Below are 12,880 nucleotides of genomic sequence, written 5' to 3' on the forward strand. Positions count from 1 at the left end.
AGTCCCTTATTCCAGCGCCATGTCCCGCTGCTGTCCCTTATTGATGGATGTCCCTTAAATGATGTCCCTTAAATTTCAAAGGAAGCAGCTCCTCTCCCTCCCTCCCTGCCGGCCAGGGAGGAGGGAGGCTCCAACTGTGTTGCTTGGCTGTGTTGCTCACCCAATAAGAAGTCTAAGAATGACTGGGGGTGGAGCTTGCATGCCTTGTGTGTGGCTAGTTAATGCAAGCTGAGGGGGTTTTTGAATGCTGGATGCCATTTTGTTGCATGTGCTGCTGCAAACTTTGCAGTGCAAAGCCAGGCCGGGGAGCCATCTTAAGTTGAGGCTACATAGGCCTTGTGGTGCATGTGATTCGGATTCTATTCAGTTGAACCTCTGGTTACAAGGTTGGTTGGACAGTGTTCTTGAAGCAACCAGCATGAGTTTGACCAGACTGCAGGAGGACAGGAAGACTGGAGTGCCTGGAACAGGTGAGGCTGCAGGTCCCTTATTTTGGCTGCTGGTCCCTTATTTTCAAGGCTGCTGGTCCCTTATTTTCAAATCTGTAAGTTGACAGCTATCCACTGTACTTAGAATTAAAAAATGCTTCATGGACCCAAAAGGAGGCCTAGCTGGGCTCGATGTTTTCACCTGTAGTGCTGTTCTGGTCGAGGCAGCAAGACGATAAAGCCATGCCTTGCAGTAACTCTGGAATAAATCTTCCTAACCTGACAGCTCATAATACTAATAAATACAGGGAGAGTTTATTTCTCCCTCTGTCCAGGGAGAAAATGACTGCATGGGAGTCCGCTCAGGCTACTCGAGCACTTTATAGATGATTACCAAGTCAATCCCTTCGGCGTCGTGTGCCAAGTGCACCATCTTAATAATTAGAAAAAGGCCCACATAGTCATTAAAAAAATAAAAATCATTGGTAATAACCATTATTCCACCCCTCTTGCTGTTTATGTAGACTGCCTGCCTTCCTTTCTCGCTGTTTCTTTAATTTACATCCCCTCCAACATGCCTCTGATGAAAATAGGGACATCAGATTCCACACCCTCCAACATTTCTCTGATGAAAACAGAGACTCCCCCTCCAACATTTCTCTGGTGGAAATACAGTCGTACCTAGGTTTTTGAACAGCTTAGTTCTCAAACGTTTTGGCTCCCGAACGCCGCAAATCTGAAAGTGACTGTTCCGATTTGCGAACTATTTTTGCAAGCCGAACGTCCAACACGGTTTCCGCGGCTTCCGATTGGCTGCAGGAACTTTACCTGCTGTAGATGGAAAGAAGCAATAATAATAATAATAATTTATTATTTGTACCCCGCCCATCTGGCTGGGTTTCCCCAGCCACTCTGGGCGGCTTCCACAGAGACCAAAAATACACATTAAAAACTTCCCTGAACAGGGCTGCCTTAAGATGTCTTCTGAATATCAGGTAGTTGTTTATCTCTTTGACATCTGATGGGAGGGCGTTCCACAGGGCGGGCGCCACTACCGAGAAGGCCCTCTGCCTGGTTCCCTGTAGCTTTGCTTCTCGCAATGAGGGAACCGCCAGAAGGCCCTCGGCGCTGGACCTCAGCCTCCGGGCAGAACGATGGGGGTGGAGACACTCCTTCGGGTATTCTGGGCTGAGGCCGTTTAGGGCTTTAAAGGTCAACACCAACACTCGGTGCTCGGAAACATACTGGGAGCCAATGTAGGTCTTTCAAGACTGGTGTTATGTGGTCTCAGCGGCTGCCCCCAGTCACCAGTCTAGCTGCCGCATTCTGGATTAGTTGTAGTTTCCGGGTCACCTTCAAAGGTAGCCCCACATAGAGCACATTGCAGTAGTCCAAGCGGGAGATAACTAGAGCATGCACCACTCTGGGGAGACAATCCGCGGGCAGGGAGGGTCTCAGCCTGCGTACCAGTTGGAGTTGGTAGACAGCTGCCCTGGATACAGAATTGACCTGTGCCTCCATGGACAGCTGTGAGTCCAAAATGACTCCCAGGCTGCGCACCTGGTCCTTCAAATAACTCCGGGTGGGTTGTTACAACAATTCAGCTCTCTTCTCCCCAGCCCAGTATGTTTCGCAATGCCTGCAGTCGCAACATCCTCCCCGCTTTTTGAATCGTAGCATATGACCAAATCGCTTGGGTCTTTTCCTGTGTCTTTAGCTATGACTTAAAGTGAGTGGAATCTGGTCTGTTAAGACAGTGGCTGATGCCAAACTTATTGGTAGATTGGATCATGCTGGCCTCTGATAACCAGATAGGTCATCTTGGAGGAATACTTTTTTTAAAAAAGGAGGAACAAAACACTCTGAGTCTTGGTTATTGCGTCTACTGAATATTTAACCTATGAACAACTTCTCCGAATGTGATGCTTCACGCTGAACAAACTCGTTGTTTTGTCCTGCTTTTATTTGCACTGTGACACAACATCTCTGCTATTTGTCTTCGCCAAGCACTCGTAAGAGCAGGTTATTAAAATGAGTCAACCTGGAATGTGACAGCTCTCACACTGGAATTCACTAGGTCAGGAAAGGACAGAGGAGGACGCTAGCAACAGGGGATTAAAATATTTGCTAACTTTAAAGAGATTCCTTTTATGCAATGCACACAATTTATCAGAGAACACCACCCATGACAGGCCCAGAGGTCAGATAACATAAACAAAGGGTTTTATTGGTGTTAGTTTTTTGGCGAACCTTTGCAATGGCTCACCCTGAATGGTTAACCAACTGGTTGGCCAAGGTGGGGGGCTGAACAGTACAAACTCCAGCAAGAATTGGAGATGGAGATGTAATGTTTGAAGAGCAACAGGACTGGCAAAAAGAGCTGTGGTTCCATTCCATATATTTTACTGTCCCAACGTGAACTTGCAAGAAACAGTTCTACAAAAAATTCCAGCTAGAATCAGAGCAAAGATGGCTGTGGAGAACATCAATAGGCTGGTGCCCATGATGTATCGCCAATACACCTTTCCTCATCCACTTTTTATTGCTAATCGATTTTATAAAATAATTCAAGAAATGTGTGTGTGTGTGTGTGTGTGTGTGTGTGAGAGAGAGAGAGAGAGAGAGAGAGAGGGAGTGTTTGATACTGACAATAGCTGAGGCAGTGTTCAACTTTCAGGGATCACACCACTAGTTCAACCCATGAAGTTGAACTGAAAGTGCTTCTCTTTATCTTCTCTTCATTTCTTGACAAATGTGACTCAGGGTACTTCCAGACTGCCCCTATTTTCTTTCATTCATATATACCGTATATTCTGTTTTACAATTTCAAATACTCATTTTACATCCTTCAGATATCAATGACTTCCCTTCTTCTCTTTCCATGGTTCATTTTATATATCATAAATCCCTGCATATTTTACAAAAGCTAAACCATTCAGTTTTCCATTATTGCATCCATCAAAACTTATTTACACTGCTGAATTTATCTGAATGCCGCCAGCGTTTTCAGCCATGTATTTCCTGTATATTCAATAAACGTTTTCCAGTCTTCTCTAAACGTATGTTCTTCTTTGATCTCTTATTCTATATGTTAAGTCTGTGAGTTGTGCATATTTTGTTAACTTAAGTTGCCATTCTTCTTTGGTTGGGACGAGCGAGGTCCCAACGACAGACCACCCCTATCTTTGATCTGTTCAATATTATTATTGTTATTATTATTATTATTAAATCTTGGTCAAGACAAAGGGGTGTGATTAACTTGACCGGGAGAACAGGAACATGTACACACTCACCTTTTGTTTTACTTAATGGGTAGGAGGGGGAGGTCTAGGGAGGGATGGGGGCAAACCTGATTGCTCAGGTTTCTGCCAGGAGACCCCTCCCAGATTACGACACAGCTGTGATGTATATATGATGTATGTGTGATGCTTCACTAAGGGTGTTGTGGGTAAAAAGGGAAACTTATAAAAAAGGGAGCTGAAATATACTCGGAGTCGAGAGTGGATTTCATGCTCTTTATTCAGCTCATAGTGGTGAGGAGGAATGGAAGTTCCCCCAGAATGTCGGCTTTATATACATTATTTACACAATGGGCCCCATGTGATTGACTATTTCTGGGATTCACCCGTAGGCCAATCAGGTTGTGGATTCACTTCCACCTGGAGCTGGATTGGGTGGCTCCTGTGGACCAATCAGACTGCTGCATTCTGAACCCTATTGTTCTAGGACCAAACAGACTGCTGCATTCTGAATCCTATTGTTCTAGGACCAATCAGACTGCTGCATTCTGAATCCTATTGTTCTAGGACCAATCAGACTGCTGCCTTTTGGATCCTATTCAACTCAGTACATAACAGGAGCCATCCTATGTTCTGGGCTTCTTCCTGCTTCTTCCATGTGATGGTTGGAAGCCTTGTTGCAACAATAAAGGCCTACAGGCTGCTGTTTTGCTCCTATATTCTTGGCTGGTGTCTTTGTTTGGCAATCCAAGTGAGCCTGGAAGATTTTCCTATAACAGCTGCAAGGAGTGAAATGATCATGGTGTGTGGATCTCAGCATACTATGAAAACTCCAAACCAATCTGAATACTGGTTTGTGAAATATCCACAAAACACAATTCTCTGAGATCTCTGAGGTGGCTATTTCCTTGCAGTAGGAAGAGAAACCAGACAGCAGTGATGTGAAATATCTGACTCTCCAAATATGGTTGGATTCCAGCTAGCATTACACTGACCATTGGACGTGCTGCCACGTGGTCCTGATGCAAGTTGTAGTCCAACAATATATGGGGGACTTCAGTTTCCCTGTCTTGCTGGATAGGAACCTTCGTCCAGGTTTCTTAAAAACCTGTTGCTCTGAAGGACGTACTTTGTACGGTAAAGGGCTCTTCCAACGTATTTTGAATGCATGATAGGAAAAACATAATCAATGCCTGTCAGAGATGCCAGCTTCATGTCAGTGATCAATCTGAGAGTACTATTTGCTGTGATGCTGTCAGATTTCTCTCAATCTGCCTGAAGTTTTGCTCTCTCTCCCCCCATACATTAAGATGCTTAAAGGGGCACAGCCGTGTCAGGATTTGTAGGAATATTTTCAGAATTCTTCCGTCCAGTTAACCTGCGAGAGGAAGAGCAAATTGTTCTTATCAATGACTAGCTGAGCAAACGTTTACCGTTAACACCTCCCCCAAAAAAATTCAAAAGCAATTGCTCTCTTTTACATGCTATTTTAGGGATGCGGGTGGCGCTGTGGGTTAAACCACAAAACCTAGGACTTGCTGATCAGAAAGTCGGCGGTTCGAATCCCCACGATGGGGTGAGCTCCCATTGCTCAGTCCCAGCTCCTGCCAACCTAGCAGTTCGAAAGCACGTCAAAGTGCAAGTAGATAAATAGGTACCACTCTGGCGGGAAGGTAAACGGCGTTTCCGTGCGCTGCTCTGGTTGGCCAGAAGCAGCTTAGTCATGCTGGCCACATGACCTGGAAGCTGTATGCCAGCTCCCTCGGCCCATAAAGTGAGATGAGCGCTACAACCCCAGAGTCGGTCACGACTGGACCTAATGGTCAGGGGTCCCTTTACCTTTTACATGCTATTATACTGTCTGCTACTACGTAGTCCATTCAAGCAGACTAGAGAACAAATTGAGATGTTGCAATAAGGACAAATGCAAACGTTTATAGATTTCTTTTTCATTCAAGGAATATTCAAGGTGGTCTCCAATCCTTAAAAAACAGCAAATTAAAAAGTGTCTTCCCATGCATGCCTTCCCAGTGGTAAGCCTCATTACGTTCAGTGGGACTTGCTTTCAGGTAAGCAGGTATAGGATTGTAGTCTCAAACACCGACCACATAACAGAACATAAGAAAAGCCTGCCGGACCAAGCCATTAACCCATCATGTCCAGAATTCAGAGTTGGATAACAGCTCGGATTGCAATGGAACCAGATGAAGCTGCGCTAGGAAAAAGACACTTGGAAAAGTATATATACACAAACAAAGCTGTATTCGACGGACGAAAGGATATACGATTTCTGACATGATTGAGAATCGCAGAGCCAGAGACAAAGAAGTTCAGAGCGTTAAAATCGAGTTGTGGAAATATGGAAACAACGACGAGAGGCAGGATTGAGATTTGGAGATATGCTTCAAGGTCCAGTGTTATGTACTGAGTTGAATAGTATCCAAACTGCAGCAGTCTGATTGGTCCTAGAACAATAGGATCCAAAATGCAGCAGTCTGATTGGTCCTAGAACAATAGGATTCAGAATGCAGCAGTCTGATTGGTCCTAGAACAATGCAGCAGTATGATTGGTCGGCAGGAGCCACCCAATCCAGCTCCAGATAGAAGTGAATCCACAACCTGATTGGCCTACAGGAGAATTCCGGAATTAGCCAATCACGTGCAGCCCATTCTGTAAATAATGTATATAAAGCAGATACTTTGAGGGGACTTTCATTCCTCCTCACCACTATGAGCTGAATAAAGAGCATGAAATCCACTCTCGACTCTGAGTATATTTCATCCAGACTATGGGAAGTCCCAAAAATTAATAATTATAATTCAGAAGATAATTTGATCTTTTTTATTTTATTTTTTTATTTTTATTGGATTCTGATTTGATATGATAATTGGATGTTTTTTATTGGAAAATTAATAAAAACGATTTAACAAAAAAAAACACCCCACATCATGTCCAAAATTCTGTTCTCCTGGCTAGTAGCCATTGAAAGCGCTCTTCTTCGTGAATTTGTCTCATCCTCTTTTACAGCCATCCAAGTTGTTGACCATCGTGGCCTCCTGGGGGAGTGAGTTCCATAGTTTAACTGCGTGAAGAAGCACCCATTGAACTCAATGGAATTCACTTTTGGATAGTCATGCACAGAATTGCACCACTGAGCAGGTAAAAGTCAAGCGGCAAAGCTCTCAAGAGTGAAAAGCTTTGGATTAAAACCGAAGCCGTTCAGAAAACGGGGTGAAATTATCTACCTAAGAACTTGGCAGAATAGTCTTTTTTTAAAATAACTTTTATTCAAAATTGAAACAAAACATATTATCCAGAAACATATCATCCTTATCCCCCCCATTTTTCCTCCCTCCCCCTCCCTTCCCCACAGAACCCCACCCCACCCCCCGACTTCCCTCAGTTCCAGTCTTTGGTTTCTCTAAAAATACTGTTTTCTGCATGTTACACAGTTGTATAGATCCTCAAACTATTTAGCTGATTATTATCAATAAAAAGTTTGTGAATGTTTATTCAAAGCCAGCCAAGGAGTCCAGTTGGCTTTGTTGCGTCTTCAAATACTTTGTAAAGGGTTCCCATTCATCTTTAAAGTCACAGTTATCCTTGTCCCGTAGCTTGTATGTCAGTTTTGCCGGTTCTGCATAGTCCATCAATTTTTCTGGCCATGATTCTTTAGTTGGGGTTTCTTTAGTCTTCCATCCTTGTGCTATTAAAACTCTCGCGGCCGTTGTCGCAGACATGAAGATGTTTTTCAGCTTTTTTGGCAGATCTTTCCCTACAATCCCTAATAAATATGCTTCAGGTTTTTTAACAAATGTTAAATGGAACAATTTCTTCAATTCATTGTATATCATTTCCCAAATTTTTTAAATTACCTTACAATCCCACCACATATGATAAAATGTCCCCTCCTTTTCCTTACCCTTCCACCATATATTTGAACTAGTTTTGTACATTTTCCCTAACTGCACTGGTGTTGTGTACCATCTGTACATCATCTTCATGTAATTCTGGCAGAATAGTCTAGTCTTTATTAAGGGACTAAGCTGATGGTCCTATATGCACTGACTTGGAAGTAGAGTCCCTACTGAAAACAATGAGATGAAGGCCAAATGGCAAGTTTTCGGATCAGAGTGGGCTCCCTCGTGCTTTGGGGCCTGAGTGAAAAAGAAGAGGAGATATTTTGCTTATCACCACGCACACGGCCCCTTTCACCGTTCCGTCACTTTTCCTGGCGAGGCTGAATCCTATCGGGATTTTCAGTACGATGGGAAATCAGAGAGAGGTTCCTTTCCTAGGAAGTGCGACTGTCCGTCATATGCACATCGATTTTCCCATTGACTTTTACTGGAGCTTAGATATTGAACAGCCATCTGTTGTGTGTGTGTGTGTGTGTGTGTGTGTGTGTGTATGTGTTTAAAAAATATCCACTCCGACCGCTGAAATATAGGAAGACATCATGCAAACATGATCAATGATGACAAATCGGATGCAGTTTGGGCCCATGCTAATGGTCTAGCTTGATGCTTAATGAGAGATTGAGATTCCTCTTAGCATCCCTTGCCACTTTCCTTACACACACAGTGTTTCCACGCCACCCCCACCCGAAGCTTTTATTCCTGGCTTTGTCCCTTCAGATCTTTATGGTGCATCAATTTTTCCATTGCTCTGATTATGTAATGTTGGATCAAGTAATCTCCGGAGGCCATCAGTTATGTTTCCGAAATGGCCAGGGGGCATATCACTTTCCGGATGATGCAAAGAGCTCTCTGCCCCTCCTCTCACCCCACCCCAAGCAGCGACCTCATCCCCACTCGGTGACATCTCACAGCTGGGGAATAAAGGATTTGGTTCTAACGTCAATTTCAGACTGCAGATCAACAGCTGACCAAACAAGATCGGTATAAAAACAACAGCTTTTAAGCATTCTTAGCTATTTATTCCCCAGGCTGGGATGGGCAGTGCAGCTCACCCAAGAACAGGTCATTTAACCCTTGTTTGGTGTGAAAACATTGCGTTATGTTTTCCAGTGCAGATCTACTCTTAGGAGAGCCTGACCAAGAGTGGACCTACCTTCCTTCCTTCCTTCCTTCCTTCCCTCCCTCCCTCCCTTCTTCCCTTCCTTTGATTAAATTCAGGGATGGGGAACTTCCTTCCTTCTTTCCTTCATTTAAATTCAGGGGTGGGGAACTTCCTTCCTTCCTTCCTTCCTTCCTTTAAATTCAGGGATGCGGAACTTCCTTCCTTCCTTCCTTCCTTTAAATTCAGGGATGGGGAACTTTGGGTGCATAGCGCAGAGGAGGACTTGGAATAGCAACTGTGGACCATTTCTTGGACTAACAGGAAGGACAAAATCGCCCTGGCAAATGTTCCCACCACCACGTCAGACCAGGGCCCAGCTCCTGTTTATGCTTCCTCAGTGTAAGCCTGCCTAGCAGAATGGAGGCTTTGGTTTTATTCCATGCACTTTTAAGGCCAGACCTCATTGACTAAATTGTAACCGGGTCAAGCTCTTTAGAGGTTGCCATTTAATAGAAATGAATTTTTTACAGCTGAGTAATGGGTTCTTTGTACAAGCAAAGCTTTCCTCAAAATTACCTCCTGATTCTTTTTTGCGTGTGTGGTTATTTTTTTATTTATTAAAAAATGAACAAATAGGAAAGGCAGCTCTCTGTTCCTTTGAATACCTAAGACATTTTGGCAGTGGTGGATAACGATTTAATTAATGACTCACATTCATAAGGGCTGATCCTGATTAACAACTTTGCTTCAGTTACTCTCGCTCTCTCGCTCTGTTCCTAAATAGCACTATTAAGCTAAAGAGCTCGGGAATATTTTTGTGTGTGTGGTGAAAATAAACTAAATACTGCCCTCTGTCAGAATCTGAGTGGAACTGTTCAGGTGACTATTTCCAAATTTATAATGAGGCCTTCAAAGCCGTTTGATGAGTACCGTTTTTTTGCTCTATAAGACTCACTTTTCCCCTCCTAAACAGTAAGGGGGAATGTGTGTGCGTCTTATGGAGCGAATGCAGGCTGCGCAGCTATCCCAGAAGCCAGAACAGCAAGAGGGATTGCTGCTTTCACTGCGTAGCGATCCCTCTTGCTGTCCTGGCTTCTGAGATTCAGAATATTTTTTTTCTTGTTTTCCTCCTCCAAAAACTAGGTGCGTCTTGTGGTCTGGTGCATCTTATAGAGCGAAAAATACGGTAATGTTTTTTTCACTCTTTCATCCACAAGGATTTTAATAGACATTGATCTGATCTCAGCCCAGAAAGCAAACCATTCTAAGGCAACAATATTTGATTATCGTTCTCAAACGCAAAAGGAAATGTTTTTGCACAAATTTAAGTTGCTTAAACTTCAGACAAATGCTGTTACCCATTCTTTTGGGTCAAGCGCATGTTCAGTTGATATAGCTGCCAAGTCAACCAGTCTCTTTTGCAACATTATGGAGCGCAGTGTCGTTTTTCTAGGAAAAAAGAGGTGCTGGAACTTACCATGAACGTCTCCCTTGTTTAATAATAATAATAATAATAATAATAATAATAATAATAATAATAATTTATACCCTACCCATCTGGCTGGGGAAACCTGAGCGGTTCCCAACAGAATATTAAAAACATGATAAAACATCAAACTTAAAAACTTCCCTAAACATATATAACATTTATATAATGTTTATTTCGGAACAGTTCTGGCTGAAAAAAGCCCTGCCACTCCCAATGGCTTCAGGTAGATATTAAATAGCACCAGAGATAAGATTGACCCCTACAGCACCCCATAATGTAGAACCTCCTATTCCCTTCACTGAGCTATTCTCTGCACCCTTAACAAACTACAGTTCCCAGAATTCTTTGCAGTTTACCTCTCACACAACCAGCCCCCTAGTCCTGGTTTTCTGCCTCAGCCAGTTAGACAGACTCAAGGCCAAGCTACACATTACACTAAACACAGAAAATGGTTTCACTATGCAGGGTGGCCTGGGCTCCTGGACTGGATTATGGCCCTGTCGGGATCAGGCCCTATCCCAGTTTCTGGCCAGATAGCGCCCTCTTCTCCCTCCCACCTTCACTTCTGTGTCCAGGGCAGCTGTCTACCAGCTCCATCTGGTACGCTGGCTGAGACCCTACCTGCCTGCGGACTGTCTCGCCAGAGTGGTGCATGCCCTGGTTGTCTCCCACTTGGACTACTGCAATGCGCTCTACATGGGGCTACCTTTGAAGGTGACCCAGAAACTGCAACTAATCCAGAATGCGACAGCTAGACTGGTGACTGGGAGTGGCTGCCAAGACCACATAACACTGGTCCTGAAAGACCTACATTGGCTCCCAGTATGTTTCCGAGCACAATTCAAAGTGTTGGTGCTGACCTTTAAAGCCCTAAACGGCGCAGTATACCTGAAGGAGTGTCTCTACCCCCATCATTCAGCCCAGACACTGAGGTCCAGCTCTGAGGGCCTTCTGGTGGTGCGAGAAGTGAGGTTGCAGGGAACCAGGCAGAGGGCCTTCTTGGTGGTGGCGCCTACCCTGTGAAACGCCCTCCCATCAGATATCAAGGAAATAAACAACTATCTGACTTTCAGAAGACATCTGAAGGCAGCCCTGTTTAGGGAAGTTTTTAATGTTTTATCATGTTTTTGGTATTCTCTTGGGAGCTGCCCAGATAGGCAGAGTATAGATATTATTATTATTATTATTATTATTATTATTATTATTATTATTATTATTACTCTGGTTGCAGTTTAGAGCATCTTCAGAGGGCAAACAGGAGTGATGTGGACATTCAGGAGAATAGCATCCCAGCGATGAAGACAAATCCAGTTTGCAGCTCCCTTTAGCTGCTTTTCCTTCAAAATAAACGCAGCCAACTTAAGCATGCTTAAAAAAACAAAAACAAACCATAGTTAACTCAATGTTTGACCCTGAGCTTTCATGAGTCAAGGATACTCTCTTGATTTCACTTCTAGCATCAATACTGTCAGCTAGAGATGGATGAATCTGCCACTTTTGGTTTCTCTCCGTTGCTCACTCTTCCAGTTGCAAGTTTGGTTCTCCACATTTCTGCATCAGGGCAATTCATCAGCATTCCAGTGGAAATTTACTTGCAAATATATTTTTATACCACTAGATCAGAAGATAGATAAATAATATGCTGCTTACAGCAATGAAAGCATAAAACCATACATTAAAACCAGTTTAAAAAATGATCCAGAAGTGTTTTCAGCTGTACACAATTATTTCCCATATATTCAATAAACGTTTTCTAATCTTCTCTAAACGTATGTTCTTCTTGTTCTCTTATTCTATATGTTAAGTCTGCTGGCTGCATATATTCCATCAGTTTAAGTTACCACTCTTCTTTGGTTGGGACCTCGCTTGTTTTCCAATTTTGGGGCTAACAAAACATGGGCTGCAGTAGTGGCATACATACCGTATTTTTTGCTCTATAAGACTCAGTTTTTCCCTCCTAAAAAGTAAGGGGAAATGTGTGTGCGTCTTATGGAGCGAATGCCGGCTGCCCAGCTATCCCAGAAGCCGGAACAGCAAGAGGGATTGCTGCTTTCACTGCGCATCGATCCCTCTTGCTGTTCTGGCTTCTGAGATTCAGAATATTTTTTTCCTGTTTTCCTCCTCCAAAAACTAGGTGCGTCTTGTGGTCTGGTGCGTCTTATAGAGCGAAAAATACGGTAAATAACCTTTTTTGACACCTGGGAATTTCAGTCTGAATTATCCCCAACAGAAAGGACTCTGGGTTTTTTTTTTTTTTTACTTCTTCCTCCCCATGCAGTCAATGCACACAGCTAATAACACCAGGAACTATCCATTTCCCTTTCATTGACTCTGTCACTACTGCAAATCACTTGTTCCTTACTCCTGGCCTCTGACTTCACATTTTGCATCACCACAAGGGTGACTCGTACTAATAGCTAATGACTTCCTCTCTCCTTGCTTACATCTCCTGGCCATTTAAAGGAAATGGGCTTATAGCTATTATCATTCGACCACCTCATCTTCTGTGTGTTTGGCTGCCAGGCAGAACAAAACTGAAGATACTCTTCTCTCTCTCTCTCTCTCTCTGTGTGTGTGTGTGTGTGTTCCACTTTTCCTTCCCTTCCCTTGAGAAATGAAACTAGTCCTAGGCAAAGAAACCACCCCGTCCCAAAACTGGAAAAATAATTCAATTTATCCTGGACCCTATTTAGAAACCAAT

General features: G+C 43.5%; 1 protein-coding gene across 1 annotated transcript in view; it reads left to right on the top strand.

Moving 5' to 3' along the window:
* Positions 1-449: 449 nt before the first annotated feature.
* The window catches only part of POMGNT2 (protein O-linked mannose N-acetylglucosaminyltransferase 2 (beta 1,4-)), a 38,221-nt gene continuing 25,790 nt past the window's right edge, over positions 450-12,880 (top strand). The window contains exon 1 of the mRNA XM_053409889.1: positions 450-470. The gene's annotated coding sequence lies outside the window, so the exon portion shown is untranslated. The remainder of the gene's footprint in view (positions 471-12,880) is intronic.

This window comes from Podarcis raffonei, chromosome 12 (assembly GCF_027172205.1).
Source record: "Podarcis raffonei isolate rPodRaf1 chromosome 12, rPodRaf1.pri, whole genome shotgun sequence".
NCBI lineage: Eukaryota > Metazoa > Chordata > Lepidosauria > Squamata > Lacertidae > Podarcis > Podarcis raffonei.